This window comes from Protopterus annectens, chromosome 1.part2 (assembly GCF_019279795.1).
Source record: "Protopterus annectens isolate FY-2018-M chromosome 1.part2, PAN1.0, whole genome shotgun sequence".
NCBI classification, from domain to species: domain Eukaryota; kingdom Metazoa; phylum Chordata; order Ceratodontiformes; family Protopteridae; genus Protopterus; species Protopterus annectens.
The window spans coordinates 532,616,941-532,639,964 of NC_056727.1; the positions used below are offsets into that span (position 1 = coordinate 532,616,941).

The 23,024-nt window shown below is 44.7% G+C and overlaps 1 protein-coding gene across 1 annotated transcript in view; it reads right to left on the bottom strand.

The window, feature by feature from the left end:
• LOC122792472 (chymotrypsinogen A-like) overlaps nt 1–23,024 on the bottom strand; it is a 206,211-nt gene that overhangs the window by 104,527 nt on the left and 78,660 nt on the right. The gene's annotated exons all lie outside the window — the stretch shown is intronic.

Here is a 23,024-nt window from a genome sequence, read left to right on the forward strand (position 1 = left end):
TATGGATATGTTTGCCTCCTTTCAACACAGACAACTAACCAAATTTTGCTCTGGAACTCCTTGCCGGCATGCCTGGAAAACAGATGATTTTACATTCCCTTGAACAGGAATGTTTCTGCATGCTTTTCCACTCTTTCCACTTATTTTAAAGGTAATTCTGAAAATTCAGAAGGACTCTCCAGAGATCATCGTGATAAACTCTCTTCTGGCCTAGGCAAAGATGGCTCTCCTTTCTTACAAATTTGGCTAGGGGCAATTATCATAAACTACTCTACAGGTTGGATTTAAAAACACAGGACAAGGGGAGTTTGAAACAACCTGACATTAATCAAGTTCAACTTGACTTCCTGAATGATTCAACCTTAATTCCTTCTAGTCACTTTTTTCATGAGAGCGTGCAGCAGGTATTGAAGGAGACAAGAAAGCCTACTACTAGAAAATCCTATGTTTGCAGGTGAAAGAGATTTTCTAGTCAGTGCCATGCCAATAATCAGTAACTCTTACAGGAATCCATACCCCTGGTACTCAAATATTTGTTATTGTCCTCTGGCCCTTTTTTATTCTCTTATAAAGGTTCATCTTGTAGCCATATCAGCATGTCTATCCATGGACCTCCCTCTTTTATTTAAATTTGTGGTGAAACAATTTTTGAAAAGAACTTTACACCTGAAACCCCCATGGAAACTGGTTCCTCCTCTTCCTTGGGATCTCAGTTTTGTTTTTGAGACATTAACTGTCACCCTTTGAAACTCTATGACTGAGTTAAAGTTCATTGGTTGGAAAACTTTTTCTTCTAATTGCTCTGAAATCTGCAAGAAGGGTATCTGAATTGGAAGTTCTTGTGGTGGGAGAACCTTATCTGATCTTTCTCAAGGACAGGGTTACTTTACACACAAACCCCTCTTTATACCTAAGGCTGTTTCAGAATTTTTTAAAGCCCTCAATCTCCCTGTTGTCTATCCAGAACCTAAAAACAATGGAGAACATATTCTACATATGTAGTCAACTCAGATGCTATCATGATAGAACCAAGTACTTTAGGAAAGCTCATCCGCTGTTCGTTTCCTATGCTGGGACAAAGAAAGGTCAACTTGTGTCTAAAAAAGAAGTTATGTACCTACCATAACGTTCCATGTTAGTTGTCTTCTTCTCGCCTTCTTTCTTGCTGGTTGGGATCGGCTCTGACTCGGCCATCTTCAATAGCTCGAGATCTGTTTACTGGCTCGAGGCTACCCCATATCCCATGATGCCTGGCACTAGCTACCCAGATCTCATTTGATAAAGCTATACCAGACATAATTAAGGAAGAATTCTTCCCTAGTAGCCCCTTGGGCCTAGCTGTGAAACTATCTAAGCAGAAAAAGGACAACCAGAGAAGGTTCAGCCAATGAAATCTGAAAAAGGAAGCTCCTCCCGATCCACTAGGATAGGGGGATGGAGGGTGGGATGCAAGAAAGAAGGCGAGAAGAAGACAACTAACATGGAATGCTATGGTAGGTATATAACTTCTTTATGTTAAGTTGTCTATCTCACCTTCATTCTTACTGGTTGGGACAGCGTCCCTAGCACCTAATATCCTGGGTGGCTCATTGGAACAAACTCTTCAGAGCAGTGGAACCAAAGTCAGCTCTGTTTCTGGAGGCAATGTCTAGTTTATAATGAGAAATGAAGGTATGTGGGTTAGCTCACGTAGCAGCTGCACAGATAGATTCCATGGGCAACCTAGATTGGAAGGCCACCGAGGTGGCTAAGGCCCTAGTAGAGTGGCCTTTTGGTTTGATAGATAATTCTTTGTTTCTCAGCTGGTAAATGAATGTAATAATGTGAAACAACCACCTAGATAATGTTACTTTTGAGACTGGAAGGCCTTGTCTTCCCTCAGCATAGGAAAGGAAAAGTTGATCCGACTTCCTGATGTCCTTTGTCCTATGCAAATAAAAACGCAGTTGTCTGTGAACATCTAACTGGTGCAATTTATATTCTGCATTGTTGGTGTGATTAGGAAAAAACACAAGAAGGTCTATGGACTGATTTAAATTACTTTGCAAACAGACCTTAGGAAGAAAGGAAGGATTGGTCCTTAGAGCGACCCTATCGTTATGAAAAACTAAGTACGGGGGATGAATACATAGATCCTGAAACTCCAAAACATGTCTGGCAGAAGTAATGGCTACCAGAAAGAGAGTCTTCCAGGATAAAAACTTAATGGAGCAAGATGCTGCAGGTTCATAAGGTGGCAAGATTAGGGAAGCTAGTACCAAATTTAGATCCCACGGAGATGGGGGATCTCTCACTGGGGGCCTAAGCAGAGTGGTTCCTTTGAGGAAGGCTTTACACAGCTTATGAGACATAATGTTGTTAGAAGACAACCCAATGTGAAAATTCGAAATGGCAGCTAACCGAACCCTGATTGTAGCAGAAGCAGAACCAGAATGAAAGAGTTCCGCTAAAAATTCCAAAATCTCGTGGACATGGGCTGAAAAGGGGTCTATATTCTTAGCCTCTGCCCAGCAAGAAAAACGTTTCCACTTGCTAGCATAAGTTTTCCTAGTTGTGGATTTGTGTGATGAGATAATAATTTCCCGCACAGAGGAGGAAATATTAGGAAGCCTCGCTAAGGTTGGAAGTGGAGCAACCAAGCTGTGAGCTGGAGTGTTTGAAGGGATCGATGCAGTCTGCCCGATTGATGAATCAGTAGATCTGGAATAAGATCCAGAATCCAAGGCTGCTCGAGAAAGTAATGATGCAGGTATGGGAACCATATCTGTCGAGGCCAGTAAGGAGCAGTGAGGATCATTCTGCAACCCAATGCAGTTGCGCTCTGCATGAGTTTGGGTATTAGGGGAAATGGAGGGAAAGTGTAAAGAAGTCCCTGAGGCCAATCGTGGACTAGAGCGTCTCTGGGGGAGTGGCCAGGAAGTGGTAGAAGGGAGAAGAAATTGCTGCACTTGTTGTTGATGGGTGTGGTGAACAGGTCGCAGCAAGGCTGCCCCCATTTGCGAAAGATCTATTCCGCAATTACCTGATTCAGAGACCACTCGTGAGGCATGAGAATTGCTCTGCTGAGCCTGTCTGCGATGACGCTGGACCTCCCAGGGATGTGCGTTGCGATCAGAAAATGTTGGGAAGAGATCACCCACTGCCAGAGTCTGAATGCTTCTCGACATAGAGAATAGGACCTGGTTCCACCCTGCTTGTTGATGTACCACACCACTGACGTATTGTCCGTTTGAATTGCAATGGTCCTGGGAGGGAGAGAGTCCTGAAGGGCTTGCAACGCTAAAAGCATGGCTCTCATCTCCAAGACATTTATATGCAAATGGTAGTCGTGAGGCTGCCAGGTGCCTTGGACTGTCCTGCCCTGATAATGCCCCCCCTGTCAGGGAGGCATCCGTGGTCACTGTGGTAACTGGAGGTGATAACACAAATGGTCTGCCCTGGGACACTGATGGGGAGACCATCCATCAAGTGAGGTGATTCTTGCATGCTTCTGTGATCATAATCTTGTGAGACATGGGAAGCTGTTGGAAGGACCACTGTGTGAATAGAAGCCACTGGAGGATTCTCATGTGAAAGCAGACTAGGGGAACAAGAAGAATTGCTGATGCCATGGAACCCAGTGTTCGGAGGATGAACCTGACTTGAATCCTTTTGCATGTTAATAAAATCTGCACTTGCTGGCAAATTAGTGATACCCTGTCTGGTGGAAGGCTCGCAAACATGTTCCTTGTATTTAAATTTGCGCCTATATAAGTGATATGAAAAAAAAAAAAAAAATAGTGTAAGAAACTTCTCTGTGTGGAAGATTTTCAGTCCATATATTTCTAGTTAATCACTGTATATTAATCAGATCAGACAATAGTAGTAGAAGTAGTGAACGTAAACTCGTCAAGTCAAAAAGTAATAATAGAAAATATATAATTCTACAGTATTACTAAGTATTCGAAAGTAATCCAAGCAAGGCAGGCAGTCTGTTTCCAGTCGAAAATCCTTTATTAATGCATGAACAAGCGATCCAAGTAAAACAAAAATAGAGTAATAATTTCCTCACAAGCTTTCTAAATATATATATATACTTTTTATCAGGCATGGGAGTGGTTTACTGTGCTGTAAAACAAAGTGTTATTGGTACACATGTTAAATTCACATCCTTTCCCCCATCAGTGTGACATTAGAGCTGGTCCTGCCCTACCTAGTAACTGTCATAATAATATATAGCCCTAATGTGGTACATCTTATTTAACCAAATTATTAAGTCTGTGATTTTATACAAGGCAATATATTACATGGCTGGAAATATATCAACCTTAGTTCATTTTGCGATCAAAAATTATATATAAATATATACATATACATTTTGCATGTAAAAATCAGTTTCTATTTTCATAACCTATTGTTAACAAAGATCGCTTTTGTCCTTCTAGACTTCTTCAGGTCTGTGTACAAGAACCCTAAAAACCTATATAATTGTATAATTAGTTAGTATTGTTATTACCATCATTTTGAATAAAGTGGAAAAAAGAGAACCAGAAAAAAGTTAAAAAATATATGTATGATGATGGAAACAAAATATACACTTAAATGTCAAATGATTTAAAATGGTATTTAAAACCAATTTGTAGAAAACAATAAAATAAAATACACTTAGTCATGTAAACAATGTGGCAATTTTCTAAGTTCCAGTGCACTTTTAATTGAACAGTAGTAGTTTAGTCCAGGCTTCCTAAAAGAGTTCAGCTTTAATTGCCACATGAGTTCCTGTTTCTCCAGAATATTCAGGATGTCTCCTTCAAGATCACCCATGTCTATGCGATCCAGGATCTGGAACTTAAAACCTGTGTGTCTTATGAAGAAAAAGGTGTTTGACTAGTGCATTATTTTTACATCCAGAGCGGATTTCTGACAGATGACATGAAATCCTTCGCTTGAGTTTATTTACAGTCTTGCCCACATAGAATGCATACCATTTTAAATCATTTGACATTTAAGTGTATATTTTGTTTCCATCATCATACATATATTTTTTAACTTTTTTCTGGTTCTCTTTTTTCCACTTTATTCAAAATGATGGTAATAACAATACTAACTAATTATACAATTATATAGGTTTTTAGGGTTCTTGTACACAGACCTGAAGAAGTCTAGAAGGACGAAAGCGATCTTTGTTAACAATAGGTTATGAAAATAGAAACTGATTTTTACATGCAAAATGTATATGTATATATTTATATATAATTTTTGATCGCAAAATGAACTAAGGTTGATATATTTCCAGCCATGTAGTATATTGCCTTGTATAAAATCACAGACTTAATAATTTGGTTAAATAAGATGTACCATTAAAGTACATTAGGGCTATATATTATTATGACAGCTACTAGGTAGGGCAGGACCAGCTCGAATGTCACACTGATGGGGAAGGAATGTGAATTTAACATGTGTACCAATAACACTTTGTTTTACAGCACAGTAAACCACCCATGCCTGATAAGTATATATATATTTAGAAAGCTTGTGAGGAAATTATTACTCTATTTTTGTTTTACTTGGATCGCTTGTCTGTGTACTTAATAAAGGATTTTCGACTGGAAACAGACTGCCTGCCTTGCTTGGATTACTTTCGAATACTTAGTAATACTGTAGAATTATATATTTTCTATTATTACTTTTTGACTTGACAAGTTTACGTTCGCTACTTCTACTACTATTGTCTGATCTGATTAATATACAGTGATTAACTAGAAATATATGGACTGAAAATCTTCCACACAGAGAAGTTTCTTACACTGTTTTGTTTTTAGACCCACTACACTTTAATGGGTTGTTTTGAGACTTCGGGGATACCACGGAGATTACTTGTTTTATATAAATGATATGCTGACAGGGCAACAATGCAGATTTTTCAAAATTTATTGTAATACCTAGTCTGGAGCAAGTTTTGATAATGTAGCCTCTGGCTTGCAGGAGGTGATGCCTGGTGGTAGCAGTGAGGAGCCAGTCATCTAGATATGGAAACACCTGGAATCCCTGACGTCTCAGGTGAGCTGTAACCAGTGCCATGCATTTGGAGCAATCAGGAGCCAGTTAGCCAGGTATTGAAACACTCAAGAATCTCAGTAGTCTCAGGTGAGCTGCTACAACTGCCATGCACTTGGTGAACACCCTGGGGGCTGTGGTGAGACCAAAGGGCAGAGCTCTGAACTGATAATGACTGGCTCCCAGCCGGAAGCGAAGGAATCTTCTGGAGCGCCTGTCCATTTTGATGTGGTAGTACGCATCCTGAAGATCCATAGAGCACATCCAATTGTCCTGACCCAGGAAGGGTAGAATGGACTGTAGCATGACCATCCGAAACTTTGTCCTTTGTACAGACCTGTTTAATCTGATGAGATCCAGAATGGGTCTCCAGTCCCCTGTCTTTTTTGGTACCAAAAAGAACCTTGAGTAAGTTCCGGATCCGAGCTGGTCTGCTGGAACTTCCCGGATGACCCTTTTGTGTAGCAGCTTTGAAATTTCTTTGGCTGGTTGGTCTCTTAGATTGGGTGGAACATCTGGAAGGGACTTGTTTGACGGTAACAGGGGTTGAGCAAAGGGAATTCTGTAACGTCGGGATATGATCGACTGTACCCAGTTGTCTTGAGTTAGATCCTGCCAGGCTTTGGGGTACAATGAAAGTCTTCCCCCGACTGCCTCCAGAGGTGGGCAACCAGGCAACCCTTCAGGGATGCTGAAAGGGCTTCTCAGAGAAGGATTCTCTGCTGCCCTGGTTCTGCGGACCCCCTCTGCCACGAGGGCGGCGTCTATTATTGTTCCCTCCTCTGCCCCTGGAGGGGAACTCACTACATGTGTCAGGCAAGGCTCCCTGGGATTTGCGGAACCACATCTTTTCACTCTTCTGACCCTTGGGGTATGGTCTGGAAGGAGTGGAAAAACAGACTCCCACTGCAGAGAGAGTCTTGACTTCCTGTTCACACCTGGTTAGGGTGTCCTTCACCTGTGATCCAAAGAGCGGAACCATCAAAGGGGGTATTGGTGAAAGATGCTCTGAAGGGTTCCGCAAAATTACATAGCCACATCCATGCGTGCCTCCTAAGGGCAATGCCTGTGCCTGCGGCTCTACTCGCACCATCAGCTGCATAAGAAATGAGCCTCATGGAGGAGTTAACAACTGAATTCAGAGTCACCAGCTGGGAGGCCACCTTAGCTTGAGCCCCCTCAGCTGATGGATCTTGAAGGGTATCTCCAAGCTCTTTAAGGAGATCCCTCTGAAGGTGGGTGAAATTGCTCAAATAATTCAGAGACCTCATAGAGAAGGTCGCTGAAGCAAACATTCGCTTCCCATATCTGTCCATAGTCCTAGACTCTTTGTTAGGGGGATGGACAGATGACGAAGTTTCTGCCAACTCCTTCTTTGTGGCTGCTGCTACCACCACGGCATTAACAGGTACACCCTTAGTTAAAAACTGTTTGTCCTGAGGTGCATTTATAAATTTAGCAGGTCTCCTGGGGGTTGGTTCCACTGTGTCTGGAGCTGACCATGCCTTCCGAGCCACCACAGACATAAGTGGGTCGAAAGGCGGAGACACCCAGGAGGTGGAAGGTCGGGAACCAAACGCGTCCAGGAATACCGACTCATCCTTGGAAGAGACTAGGGTATTCCAGTTCCCCCTCTGCTTAAGGATTTCAAGGATGTCTGAAAAGGAGACATCTTCAGAGGGGGATCTCGGGGACCCTTCTGAATCCTCTAAGTCGGTATCTGATGTGACAGACTCAGGGGAGTCAATGTGCTTCCTCTTGCACTTCCTGTTATGAGGTGGCTCCTCTGAGTGATCAGAGGAGGCCTCAGAAGAGGAAGAAACACCCAAAGGGGTGCCCTGGAGTGCTGGTTCCCCATGCTTGGGGTCTGGAGGAGGGGCAGAGGCAGCCGCAGGCACCATAGGGGGAGGAGCCGATAGGGTTGATCGTGGGACTGGCTCAGGGGCCAGTGCACTCCTCATGACCTCAAAGGCATCCCTGCCTGGATGTAAAGAAGACTCTGGTTCTGAAGAAATTGGAATCCCTCTCTGCACCGAGGGGGGTGGCTCCAGAGCCGATGTAGGAGCCGAGCTCACCTGCGCCGAAGCTCCGAGGGGGAGAGCGGGGTCAGACAAGGGTCCGATGCCACTCACCCCCTCGGAGCTGACGAGGGAGTCCCAGTGCCCAGATCCCTCCAAGGACGGTACCAGGGAAGGGATCTGAGCTGTCGACAGAACCGAAGGAGAAGGTATCAGAGCTGACGGTTCCACGACTCGATCCCCAATGAACTCCAGCTCCGAGCTCAAGGGAGGAGTCGGAGGAGGAATATCTGCAGAAGTGAACGGAGCCGACAACTGATGAGGGGGGCTGGACAACATTTTAGCTAGGGCCTGCGATTTCAGCAACCTACTGACCACTCTCTCCAAATCATGATTTGAAAGTCTAGAGGACCGAGAGGAGTGAGAGGACCTATGACTGCGCACCAATTGGAGCAGATGTGACCGTGGAGCTGAGCGTATCGACTCCAAGGAGGGAGACCTAGATCTCTTTCGACTCGCAGATGGCTCCGAAGTACATGGTGGAGCTGACTGAGAGGGAGGCACATCGGTTCCGGCCGGACCCAAGGTGGATGGTGGTGCTTCACCCAACGACAGCTCAGAACTAGGAGCCGAAGACTTAGGTGGCTTTGAGGATTTCACAGGCTGAGCCTTGGTCAGTGAATCCTGTGGCTTAAGCAAACCCCAGAGGATTAACTTTTAGTTATGTACTCACCATAACTTCAGATGTTTGGGATCCATCTCGCCTACATTCTGAATGATGGGTTCGGAGCCGATCCCTCGGCTCCGACTCGGCACGCTTATGCCAAAGAGCGAAGTCTCTTATTGGCTGAGCTTACTATATCCCAGGATGCACCACCAACAGTCCCCCAGATCTAGTTTGTCCGCATACATGCACACATACATACCCTGCTTATATAACATCGTCAGATGAAACAAGATAAAAACAGTGGAGCTCAAAACCGTTCTATCTCTTCTGATCTGCAAGGCAGGGGGAAGGAGGGTGGGTATCAGGAATGTAGGCGAGATGGATCCCAAACATCTGAAGTTATGGTGAGTACATAACTAAAAGATGTTATGTGATCCTATCTCGCCTACATTCTGAATGATGGGACAGCGTCCCTAGCACCTGAATCCTGGGTGGCTCACTGGAAAACACTCCTGAGTACCGTGGAACCAAATGAAGCTCGTCCTTTAGATGCCACATCCAATTTGTAGTGGGAAATGAAAGTGTGCGGGTTGGACCAAGTAGCCGCAGCACAAATTTCGAAATAGCGAGCTTGGAATGAAAAGCTATAGAAGTAGCCATAGCTCTGGTAGAATGAGCTTTGATAGATGATGCGAGTTGCTTATTTGAAGAAGAATAGGCCTGAGTTATGCAATCTCTGATCCATTTTGAGATTGTAGCTTTTGTGATGGTTTGGCCCAATTTATTATCTGAGAAGGACACAAACAACTGGTCTGACTTACGAAGTTGCTGGGTCCTGTCTAAATAGAAGCGTAATTGCCTGTGAACATCCAATTTATGGAGAGTGTATTCTGCCTCATTAGAGAATTTTGGAAAGAAAACTGGTAGTTCTAGAGATTGTTGAAGACAGAAACTAGAGCAGACCTTTGGGACAAAGGATGGATTAGGCCTAAGAGATACTCTATCTTTGTGGAAAATGAGATATGGTGGTTTAATAGACAGGGCTTGAAGCTCTGAGACTCTTCTTGCTGAAGTAATAGCCACTAAGAATGCCGTTTTCCATGACAGATATTTTAATTCAAGTAGCAGCCGGTTCAAAAGGGGAGATGTTAATGCGCGAAGCACTAAATCAAGATCCCACGGAGGTGCAGGATGAAATACTGGTGGTCTTAACAGACTCGCACCTTTAATGAATGTTTTGCATAGCCTGCTGCTCATCAAAGGAGGATCCATGGATTCATGGAATTTAGAGATAGCAGCTAGTTGAACTTTAATAGTTGAGACAGAAGATCCCTGATTAAATAGGGATGTTAAGAATTTCAAAACCTCTGGGACAGGAGCAGTGATAGGGTCTAAGCCCTTGAGTTGAGCCCAGATAGCAAACCTCTTCCACTTACTGAGGTACAATTTGTTAGTGGTGGGTTTATGGGCCGAAGACAAAATGTGAACAACTTCCGGGTCTAGTGTGTGGCTTCTGACTAAGGTCGGAAGTGGAGGAGCCAAGCTGTCAATTTCAGAGATTGAAGGGACTGATGCCAATGTCCCGACTGATGGATTAGCAAATCCGGAATCAGGTCTAAGGTCCACGGATCGTCCACCGCATGCTTTTTCAGGTAAGGAAACCATATCTGACGAGGCCAGTATGGGGCAATCAGAATCATTGAAGACTTTAGCTGAGAAGCTTTTTGAATGACTTTGGGAAGGAGTGGGATTGGAGGAAAAGCATAAAGCAACCCTGTTGGCCAGGGTTGAGCTAGAGCATCCATGGCCGGTACTTCCTGATGTGGAATCAAGGAGAAGAACCTTTGGCACTTGGTGTTTTGTGGAGTCGCAAATAGGTCGCAGCACGGCATCCCCCATCTCTTGAAAACCTGGGCTGCTACTGTGCGGTTTAGAGACCATTCGTGAGGGGAGAGAATTGTCCGGCTTAATTTGTCCGCCAATACATTTGACTTTCCCGGGATGTGGGTCGCTACCAAGAAGCGGTTGGTAGCTACAGCCCATTCCCACACTCTCATGGCCTCTCTGCAAAGGGGATACGATCTGGTCCCTCCTTGTTTGTTCAGATACCAAACCACCGACATGTTGTCTGTGTGGATGGCGATGATACCCTGAGGAAGGAACTTGTGTAAGGCCTGTAGGGATAGAAGTACAGCCCTCATCTCCAACACGTTGATGTGGAGAAGAGCTTCGTCCGGAAGCCAGGAGCCCTGAACTAGCCTGCCCAGACAATGCCCCCCCCACCCTATCTGGGAGGCATCTGTCGTCAGGGTAACCGCTGGAGGGGGGAGAACAAAGGGTTTGCCCTGATCTAGGTTGGATGTCTGAAGCCACCAGCGCAGGTCCCTTTTGCATATTTCCGTAATCATGATGTGATGATTGAGGGGGAGATCTTGAAAGGTCCATTGAGTTGATAAGAGCCACTGAAGAATCCTCATGTGTAACCTTGCTAGAGGAACTAAAAGCACCGTGGCAGACATTGAGCCTAGAACCTGTAGGACCATCCTGGCTGGGGCTTTGGATCTCGAGATCAGAGCTTGAACTTGGCCCTGTAAGGTTCGGATCCTTTCGGCCGGAAGAAAGACACGCATCAATCTTGAGTCTATCTCTGCTCCTATAAACTTTATGCGCTGAGAGGGCAGCAAGACAGACTTTGACCAATTGAATGTAATCCCCAGGGAAACACCCAGGGAGACGGTGGCTTTGAGGTTGTCCATAAGTAGATGCCTGGTGGTGGCAGTCAGGAGCCAGTCGTCGAGATAGGGAAACACTTGGAATCCAAGGCTCCTCAGGTGAGCCGTCACTACTGCCAAACACTTGGTGAACACCCTGGGGCTGTGGTGAGACCAAAGGGCAGAGCACAAAATTGGTAATGACTGGCTCCCAGGCTGAAGCGCAGATACCTCCTGGACGCCTGATGTATCGGTATGTGATAATAGGCGTCCTTGAGGTCTATGGAGCACATCCAAACATCCTTCTCCAACAACGGAAGAATGGATTGCAACGTGACCATTCGGAATTTGGATTTCGTAACGGATAGGTTCAGTCTGCTGAGATCCAATATTGGTCTCAGGTCCCCTGTCTTTTTTGGCACTAAAAAGAACCTGGAGTAATTTCCTGATCCGATTTGGTCTGTGGGGACCGGTTGGATGACTCCTTTTTGTAGCAGCTTTGAAGCTTCTGCGGCTGCTATTTCCCTTTGACTGGGTGGTGGGTCCGGGATTCTCTTGGACGGAGGGGTGAGTATTTGAATGGGATGGTGTAACCTCCGGCAATTATCGAAGCACCCATCTGTCCTGAGTGATTGACTCCCAGGCTTTTAGGTGCTTGGCAACGACACCCGACTGGCTCGAGCAGCACAGCCGGGCAATCCCTCATGTCGTGTGGGAGGCTGAAGAGCCACGAAAGGACTCGCGGTCTCCAGAATTGCGGGGCCCTCTGCCGCCTCTGGGACGGCGTCTCCCTGAAAAATTTCCCACCCTCTGCCTCTGGACGGGAATCTTCCTGCTGTTGGGAGAAAAACTTGCGAGATTTCGGAACCACATTTTCCCCTCCTTTGGCCTTGGGGTAAGGCCGAAGGGAGTGGAATAACGGCTCCTACGGCAGATAACGTTTTCCCTCTTGCTCACAGCGGTAAGGGTGTCTTTCACCTTGGGTCCAAACAATGAGGACCCATCAAAGGGAGCGTCGGCGAAGGAAGACTTGAAGGCCTCCGAACTGACACAAGCGGAGCCAGGCCTGTCTCACGAGAGCCACGCCTGTGCCTGCCGCTCTACCCGCCCCTTCGGCCGCATAGGATATGAGCCTCATGGACGAGTTAGCAATTGACGTTAGGATAGCCAACTGAGAGCTAACGGACTGGGCTAGCTGCTCAGGTAGGTTACCCGAGAGGGAGTCTGACAACTCCTTGACCAGATCCCTCTGAAGCCTAGTAAAATGTGCCAAATAATTCAGAGACCTTAAGGTAAAGGCCGCTGAAGTCAGGGTGCGCTTCCCGTACCTATCCATACTCCTAGACTCCTTATTAGGAGGATGGATGGACGTTGAAGCCTCTGCCACGTCCTGCTGTGTAGCAGATGCCACCACCATGGCATCTACAGCCACGCCTTTGGTAAGAAACTCCTTCTCGGGGGGAGCAGATAAGAATTTGTTCGGACGAGAAGGGACTGGTTCCACAGTATCCGGGTGTTCCCACGCCCTTCGACAAACTAAATCCAGAAGCTCGTCGAAGGGCGGAGACACCCAGGAGGCGGAGGGCTGAGCCCCAAAGGCCTTGAGGAGCACTGATTCGTCCGCAGAGGGGGGTTTGGACATCCAGCCGCCTCGTTGTTTGAGGATCTCTAAGATGTCTGCAAAGGAGACATCATCAGAGGACGACTTAGGGGACCCCTCTGCATCATCCATATCCGTGTCCGATGTGATAGACTCGGGGGAGTCCACGTGCTTCCTCTTGCACGATCTCTTCCTTGGGGGTTCCTCTGGAGATGACTCCGAAAACCCCCAGGGAGAGGGGAACCCCCACTGGGGGTAACCTCAGGCCTCGGGGCTCCGCTGGCCACAGACAGGGGAACTACCAAAGACCCAGTCTCCACGCCCAGGGAAGGTGCTGGTAAAACCGGAGAGATGGTCAAGAGGATTTGGCCAAGGCACTCCTCATGGCTCTGAAAGCCGGACCTCCAGAATCCTGGGAGCGTCCAGTCTCCGGGCCATGATAGTAGACGGAAGTCCCTTGGCAAGCACCGAGAGGAGGCTCGGAACCGAAAGCATCGGTCCCAAACATCACCCTCGGGTCCAGCCGAAGAAGTCCACAGTACCAAACTCGGACCCGAGGGCCCGGGTTGGAGTAAGGGTCGGAGCCGACCCTGAGATCTCCACCGGCTCCAAGAGCACCTGCTCCGACGGAGCCGAAGCAGTCGGAGGAGGAATAGCAATGGGATGGGTCATGGCCATCGGCTCCGAAGCCAACTGGGTCGGAGCCGAAACAAATTTTTGGAAGACTGGGGACTGGAAAAGTCTTTGGAGCACCCTGTCTATATCAGAATCCGACATTCTCAAGACCGAGAGGAAACAGAACGGGTTCGAGAAGACCTCTCCCTCGGCCCCAAGGGACTAGGGGACCGGCTCCGAGGCGACTCGATGAGAATCGGCGCCGAGGAAACACACACGCCAGATTCCATCGGTGCCGAGGTAGACTTCGGCGCCGAGGAGGAAGTGTCTGAGCGGGTGACCCTTGTCGGCTCCGAGAGCAGTGGAGCCGACGAAGGTGACCCGCCTCTCGATGCCCCAGCCATCGGCTCCGAAGTCCGAGGAGTCGATACTGGAGGCATCGAGGCAGACCGTTCCGACCTCGGCTCCGAAGTCTTTGGAGCCGAAGGAGAGGCCTGCCTAGGTCTCTTGGCAGTCGGATCCGACGGACTGGTCGGAGCCGAAGCCCTTTTCTTTTTGGCAGGAGTCGGAGCGGAAGACAAGGCTTCTTCAAAAGAGGGTTTAATCAACCCTTTAAGAATTAATTTATTTTTCCTCTCCTGGAGGACCCTAGAGGAAAAAGCGTGACATACGCTGCATGACTCCTGCAAGTGCTTAGCCCCTAAACAATAAACACAAAGTAGATGGTCATCAGTAACAGACATCTTAAAAGCACATTTAGTACATTTTTTAAAGCCCGAAGGCCTAGGGGCTTGAGACATAATGTTAACAATTCCTGACAGGAAATTTAACCACTGTAGAATCGCTTAGACAAAAAAAACCGAAGGCTTACAGAAACTGTGTAAACACAACCTTAGGTGTAAAAACCGGGAACTTTAACACAGTAAAAAGTTCAATTATAGAGTTTGACCAAAAAGGCCCTGGATTGAAAGGGGCGCCAAAACAAACTCTACCCAAACACACACAATAAGTCCAGTACTCAATCGAACACAATAGCAATAGCAATAGCCGTTAAAACGGCTTTTGTGAAATACAAGCACAAAAACTGACAGAAAAGTAGTTAATAAAAGCTACTCAGCCCAGCCAGCTCGAGACCACGTCCTTGCAGTTAAGCGGCAAACGAGATCTGGGGGACTGTTGGTGGTGCATCCTGGGATATAGTAAGCTCAGCCAATAAGAGACTTCGCTCTTTGGCATAAGCGTGCCGAGTCGGAGCCGAGGGATCGGCTCCGAACCCATCATTCAGAATGTAGGCGAGATAGGATCACATAACATCTTATTTTTGCGCTCCTTGGGCTGACAGCATGACAAACTGAACAAGAGTCCTGCAGGTGCACCGAGCCCAGATAGTAGACACAAGAAGTGTGACCATCTGTCAGAGACATCTTCTGACAGCATGAGTCACACTTCTTGAATTCGGACACTTTAGTATCCTTGGACATGTTAACAACACACACATCAAGGTCAAACATGCAAACACACACACAAAAAGAAAAACAAGCTAGCAGATAACTAATTAACAATATAAACTATACAGTTAATACACACTGAAAATAAATAAGTCTAAGTATATAGACAGGAACTACTCTAAAGGGGAGAACAAATCTATCTAAAAACGTTCTCTCTCTTTTTTTTTTTTAAAAACTAAAGAAGACAAAAAAGGTTAGCATCTAATTTAAATGGCTACCGTGAAAGGGAAAAGAGAGGGGGGAGGGGAAACTCTCTAAGTAAAACAAGTTTTTACAAACAGGAGGGATAGATGCTATCGAAAGAATATAGCTAGGGAAGTAGTACAACTAAAGAATTTAGGTACACTATAAAGGGATTAAATTTTTAGTAAATATAGAAAAATACAATAAAATTATATGAGCCTGAGCCAGTAAGACAACCTCGCAGTCTGAAGTGGCAAACGAGATCTGGGTAGCTAGCGCCATGCATCATGGGATATGGGGTAGCCTCGAGCCAGTAAACAGCTCTTGAGCTATTGAAGATGGCCGAGTCGGAGGCGAGGACTGGCTCCGATTCCAACCAGCAAGAGTGAAGGCAAGATAGACAACTTAACATCAAAAGTTATATACTCGCCATAATGATAGATCTGTGTTGTTCTGCTTTTGTCTGGTTCAGCATTTGAGACTTAGATTTGACACTGATCTGGCCTCTGCACAGATCTTCAGATCCAGGGCTCTAAATCCTCCCCTACCCATTGTCAAACTACCTCAGATCAAGTTTGTTTCATGTAAGAATATATATAACTTGTATTAATATTATAGTTAAATAAAACATAGTGCAACAGGAAACTGAGAGATAAAGGGTGCCATCTGAATAGTTAGGTAACTAACCTGTTGATGGCTAGAGATAAGTAGAGTCCAGTAAAGGCTATCTATTTCACAAGGAGATGTAGGTGACAATTTGGAAGGAGATGGTAGGAAGGATGTTGAACCAGATGAAAATAGGGCAACATGGATCTATCGTTATGGTGAGTACATAACTTTCATATCCAATGTTCTCCATTTTTGTCTGATTCAACCTTTGGGACAGAACTCCAAGCTACATAGTTTACCATGTGGAATTAAGGCATGATGTTCCTGATAGCAGATGCATAGGAAAAATGAGGTCTGGATTGTATATTCAGTTTATAATGAAATACAAAGGTATGCACTGTAGACCATGTTGGCCCGCGGTCCCCGTCTTCTTTGCACAAATCTCATCAATAGGAAACTGATGCTGAAAAACTGTTGAAGTTTCCACTGCTCTGTCGAATGAGCTGTCAGTTTCTTAGAAAAGGTTAGATCCAACTTTTTTATAAACAAAGGAAATGCAGCTTGATAGCCATCTTGAAAGGGTGACTTTAGAGACACCTAGTTTAGATTTGGACAAGGCAATGACTGATTTTCTGAAGTCTTTAGTTCTATGCAAGTAACATCTAAATTATCTATGAACATTAAGTAAGTGTAATGCATACTCTCCATTTTTAGAAAACTTTCGAAAGAATACAGGCAAATTAAGGGATTCATTTATGTTGGATTTGGATGCCACCTTCAGAAGGAAAGACAAATTTGGTTTGAGAAAGACCCTGTCCTTGTGAAAAAATAAAATATGGTGGTTTACATGAAATAGCCTGTAGTTCTGAAATTCTCTTAGCAGAAGTAACTGCCACCAAAAAGATTGCTTTTCATGTCAAGAACTTAAGATCAACTGAAGCTGCTGGTTCAAAAGGGGGTTGTGTGAGAGCTTGGAGCATGATTGTGATATCCCATGGAGGGGCAGGTTCTCATATTGAGGGTCAAAGAAGAAAAGTTCCTTGAGAAAGGCCTTAGCTACCTTTGACATAGCTATGGGAATCCTGTTTTGGCCTATGTGAAAATTGGAAATGGCTGCCAGTTTACATTTGATTGTAGGAAAAACTAGAAGATTTTTGGAATAATTCGCACTGGAATTCTAAAATAGAGAGAAGGGATCAAAACCCTTCCCTAGCAACCAGAAAAAAAAATCTTTTCCATTTGCTTTGGTACATCCTTCTGATACTAGACTTTTTTGATGCAGAGAGAATATGATCGACCTTTTCAGAAAACCTGGTGTCTCTGGCCATTGTTAGAATTGGAGAAGCCAAGCTGTTAATTTTAGGGTCTCTAGGTCCAGGAGAGGATGCCCAGAAAGATGGGAGATAAGATCTAGCCTGTATGATAGCGTCCAGGGTAGACTTAGAAGATGAGACCAAAGATATAGGAACCAAACCTGTTTAGGCAAATAAGGGGCAATGAGGATCACTTTGGCCTTGCACCTTCAGATTTTCTGAATAAATTTCATAATTAGAGGAAACAGAGGGAATGCATATAGGAAACCCAGGGGCCAACAAAAGATTAGAGCATCCCTCTGTGACTGTCCCTGTGGAGGGATTAGGGCAAAATAACTGCTGCACTTGTATTTCAGGTAGGAAGCAAACAGGTCCCACCAAGGTTGGCCCCAGTAACTGAAGATTTTGTTTGCTACTGTTGGATTCAGGTACCACTCATGAGGTAAAATAATGTGCATGCTCAATCTGTGTGCTAGTACACTGGAAGTCCTAGGGATATGCATTGCTAAAAGAAAGTGATGGGAAGACATCACCCATTATCAAACCCTCATGGCCTGTCAACATAATGGGTAAGATCTGGATCCCTCCTGTTTGTTGATGTACCAGACCACTTACATATTTTCCATTTGAGCTGAAATCACACCCACTGGAAGAGAGTCTTGAAATGATTGCAACATTAAAAGGACTGATATAATTTCCAGGATATTGATGTAAAGGTTTGTCTCTAAGGGTAACCAGATACCTTGGAATGTCTTCCCCTTGTAATGCCCCCAACATAAAAGGGAAGCATCCGTGGTGATGACTGTTGTAGTAGAAAGAATGGATGACCTGTTGATAAGGCTGAAGAAGTGATCCACCATTTGATGTGAGTTCTGCACACTGAGGTCATCCTAACTGGTGTGTTGAGGGGATGATGAAGTTGGGACTATTAGATTGAGAGACTCCACTGAAGAACCCTCATATAAAATCTGGACATAGGAGTAAGAATGATGGATAAAGCCTTAAACCCTAGAAGTTTTAGAAGTTTTAGAATCAGCTGTGCTTGTGGAAATGGATTGGATAGGACCTGTAATGCTGATTGCCAGATGGATTGAATCCTGTGTTGTGGCAAGGTGGCTATCTGTGTTGTGGTCTTTAGGTGGCATCCAATAAATTCTAAGGTATTAGTTTATAATAAGTTGCTCTTCTGCAGCTTTGCCATAATCTTCAAGGTGTGAAGTAATTCAAGTAAGAAATTCCATTGGAGAATTAACAGATCTCTAGTTGGAGTGGTTATGAACCAATTGCCTAGGTATGGGAATACCTGGAACCCCTGAAGCCTGAGATAGGCTGTCACTGCTGCCATGCATTATGTAAACACCCAGGGGCCTGTGCTGAATGGAAAGGGCAGAAATCTGAATTGGAAGTGATTGTATCTCAGCCTAAAATGGATAAATCTCCAGGAACGCCTTTGTATCTTTATGTGATAGTGCACGTCCTTGAGCTCTATCGAGCACATTCAGTTGTCCTTTTTGAGTAGAGGCAAAATGGACTGAACTGTGACCATCCAGAATCTTGTCTTGCTTCACATATTGGTTGAAAATGACTTAGGCCCAATATTGGCCTGAGGTCCCCTGTCTTCTTTGGAACTAAAAAAGAACCTGAAGTAGACATCGGATCTTTTTGATGCAGCTGTTGCAAACTCCAACTGACTGGGTGGCACTAAGTGAATTCTGCATTTTGCCTGAGGCATTGTTAGAAGTGGAATTGAGTGTCCTCTGGTTATTATCCTTAATAGCCAAGAATTGGAAGTGATGGCCCACCAGGTTTGTGAGTGCAAGAACAAGTGCCCCTAACTGCTTCAAGAGTATGGCAGTTGGGCAACCCTTCAGAAGCACTGGAAGGATTTCTAAGAAAGAGGCCCACAAAATCCTTGGTTTTTCAGACTGCCTCTGCCCCTAGGGCAATGTCCACTGAAATGACCCCGTCCTCTGCCATTGGGGGGGGGGGGAGGTCTTTCCAAAGAAGCATCCTGGTTAGAATCTTGTAATTTCTGGAATACATCTTCTTCCCTTCTTAACTGATTCTTAGAGAAGGATTTCTGAGGAGTAGAAAAGTTGATTCCAGTGGTAGATCAGTTCTTACCATCCTGCTCACATCAGGCAAACAACGTATTACCATCAAAGGGGTTACTGATGAAGGATGTGTTATAGCAATCTAAATCACGCAACAGCATCCAAGCACAGTGGCGTATGTCTGTGCTGGTACCTGCTGCTCTGGTTGTCCCATTGGCTGCATCCAAAAGCATGCACATGGAAACATTAGAAATAGAAGATAAGGTAGACAGCTAGGATGCCATGGACTTCTGGATGTCCACTGGCAAGTTACATGAAAGAGAATTGCTAATCTCCTTTATCATTTCTCTTTGGAATTGAATGATGTAAGCAAGGTAGTTCAGTGCTCTCAGGGAAAAGGTCACTAAAGCATACATCCATTTTCCAAATCTGTCCAAAGCTCTGGATTCCCTGTCAGGGGGATGGACAGATGAGCTCTCTTTGGAGAGTTTCTTCTTTGTGTCTGCTGCTATGACCATGGCATCTATGAGGGAAATTTAGTCCGATGAGCTCTATCTTTTGTTACAAATTTTATTGGACTTCGTAGGTATTGACTGTGCTATATTAGGCTCTTTCCAAACCCACTATGCTACTAAGTCAATGAGAGTGTCAGTGGGAGGAACTGCCCTGGTAGTAGAAGAGATAACTCTAAAAGTCTCCAGGAACACAGATTAATCCAGGGAAGGAATATCTTTGGACCAACCCCCTCTCTGGGAAGCTTTCAACTTCCTCTAAATCCCTGTATTCTGTGATGGATTCCAGAGATGAATCCAAATGCTTCTGTTTGCAAGTCTGCTTTCTATGTACCTGTTATTGGAAAATATTGGTGATGATTCTGAATCAGAGTGGGAGTTCAAGAAGAGGACTTCCCCAAGAGTTCTGGAAACTGTCTGTCTCTGTCAACAAGAAGGAATGGACTTTGGAGCAGAATACATTTGAGGTTAGGTCAGATATGAATAAGATGGAGGCACCTCTTCTCTCGACCTTGAGAGGATCTGTTGAAAGGCCTCAAAAGCAGTCAAGGAAATAGGAGCTGAGGAAATCTCTCTAAAATGTGGGACAGAGAGAGATTCCGAAGCTCCAACTCTTCCCAGCTCTGAGGCCGACATCAGATCTGAGCTTTCAAGAGCTGACACCCAGAGAGGAAGAGATGGCTCTGAGAGATTTGGAGTCAGTCCCTCTCCTTGAAGCTGGCTTTAAACCTTCAACTCTGAATATCATCTTGATCCAACAAGATTGGAGTTGAGAGAGACTCAGTGATTGTCTGAACCAAAGTTGAGAGCACTGTCAGCATCAGTCTAGGTGCTCCAAAGATACACAGATCCAAAAGCTTTGGTTCTGAAGGTTGGACCTCCAATGGAATTCTAAGGAAGGTGGTCAATTGTAATGTTCCTAACTCTGCCAGAAGGGACAGAGTCAGGAGGGCTCCCAACTGTATCTGCATCTGAAGGAACCTCCTCATTATTATGATGACATTGGCTTTCAGAGAGACTTCTTGAAGAACAGGCAGATTTGACAGAAGCAATTGAAGATGCCCTGGATCTCTTTCATTAAATTGGAGAGTGGAGTTGAGGACTAATCATATCCAGGGAAAAGAGCCTGGGTAGAGACGGAGAACAGTTCCAAGTCTTTAAAACTTTCGGCACCAGACTGATGGAGGCTGTGGGGTTTGGGCACTATTTCTTGGGTCTTGCTATGCCCTTCTTGGGAGTCTTACTTTGAAGAACAGAGTCCTTCAGTTTTGAAGTTTCTCTTTTTCTTTCTCCCTTGGAGTCAAAGATGAAGGAGAAGGAACACATTTTGTTGAAACAAAATGGGAAAGAGACCCTTTGAGATTATTTGTCTTTTCTACTCTGAAGAACTTTGTGGCCAAATGAAGCACAGACATCATTCTGTGTCAAGATGCACCACTCCCAGACAGTACACCCAAAGGGAGTGGGTGTCTTGAGAGAGAATGTTGTGGCCTCATTTAGTCAACTTTTTAAAGCTTTCAGTTAATCATTGCTATACTGAGAAATAGAAGAAAGATTAGCCAACTACTACAAAAATTACAGCAAATTGCACTACACAAACTACAATCCAAAGCCACTCTAAAAATCTACTACCTAACAAGACCTACAAGTAGTACTATAATAAAGATATCTAAGTATATGTGTAAAGGTATAAGTGTGTTTTAAATGCACAGTAGAGGAGGAAATAACAAGCTAAAGGTAACTAGAGCAATATATTTTAAGAATTAGAGATTTCTAGGAAAGTGACAATAAAAGCACTTATCCCAGTGTGGAGATCAGAGCCTCTGCAACCATTCAGTTGTAGTGGCAAATGAGATCTGAGGTAATGTTAGTATAGTGAGGGAATTACAGGCAGGGGAGGAGTCTGAGCCCTGGATCCAAATGTTTGGAAGTGCCAAGGCTGGATTTGAGTTGGATCCAAGTCCCAAAGGTTGAATTAGATGAAAATGGACAAAATTTGATCAGACTGTTTCCAGGTGGTTGTTACCTGCTATTGTGTTTTGTTTCTCTCACCATGGTAAAACCATTCCAGGCAGGGTTAAGGCACATTCCACTAGAGCCTTGGCTTCTTTGAAAGCTTACCAGAAAGGGATGGACTTCAGAAGTATTCTAGAGGCAGCAACTTGGTCCTGTATCCACACTTTTACAAAGCACTACAAAGTGGATTCCTTTTTAGATCCAGAGCAGTCTTTGTAAGAACCATTCTCCGGGGGCTCCTGGATCTATATCAGTCCTCTTCCCAGGTTGGATAAGTTTTGGCACTCTGCCAGTATGCTACTGCAACATATACATAGTGCAGCTGTGTAAGTTTCACTTACCAATAACAGTGGATGTTTGAATTCCTCACTGATGTATTAGCAGCACCTGCCCATCATCTCTCTGATTCTCTTCTTGCACATAGGTTGGAGATATTGTTATTCTGGTTTTTATTATGGTTTTTGTTGTTATTATTTTTATTGGCTTGCTAGTAGACCTTTCTTAGTCAGTGCTCCCTAAGTTTTGTGGGACAAGAAAGACTTGAAGGTTTTCAGTCACACTGGCTGCTTTAATACCGCCCACCAATAGTTGGTTAACCTATGAGAGCAGCCAAGTGACTCTGTGTGGGAGGGCTTTTTTAGCTTTGTAAAGACTGGCCAGCTGCTGTATCCTTGGAAGGATACAACCCATATGCTACTGCTACAGAAAGGAATTCAAATATCTACAGTTATTGGCAAGCAAAACTTACTGCGGTGGTGGTGCTGCGGCAGCATTGTCGCCTCACAGTAAGACGTTATCCTGTTCGATTCTCAGCTAATGCGTCTTCTGTGTGGAGACATGCATGAATGGGCGTACCTTCATTGAAGGTTGTGCGTCAGGGCTGGCAACTCGGTACGTAAAAATCTACTGCCAATCATTAGCAGACTGGAGTTCCGCTGTGGCGACCCCCAACCAGGAAAAGCTGAAAGATACAACATTGGCAAGCAAAACTTACACAACTATACTTTATTCCCTGATAATGCCCCCACACATGCCAAGTGCCTTATTGTGATTATGAAATGGGTAATATTATGCATGCAAATTTTCAAAATATATATTCATCAGTTCAATCGTGCTGAGATAAAAGCCATCATAAATTACATATGTAATCAGAATGTAGTGACATTCCTATCAGTTTTGCGC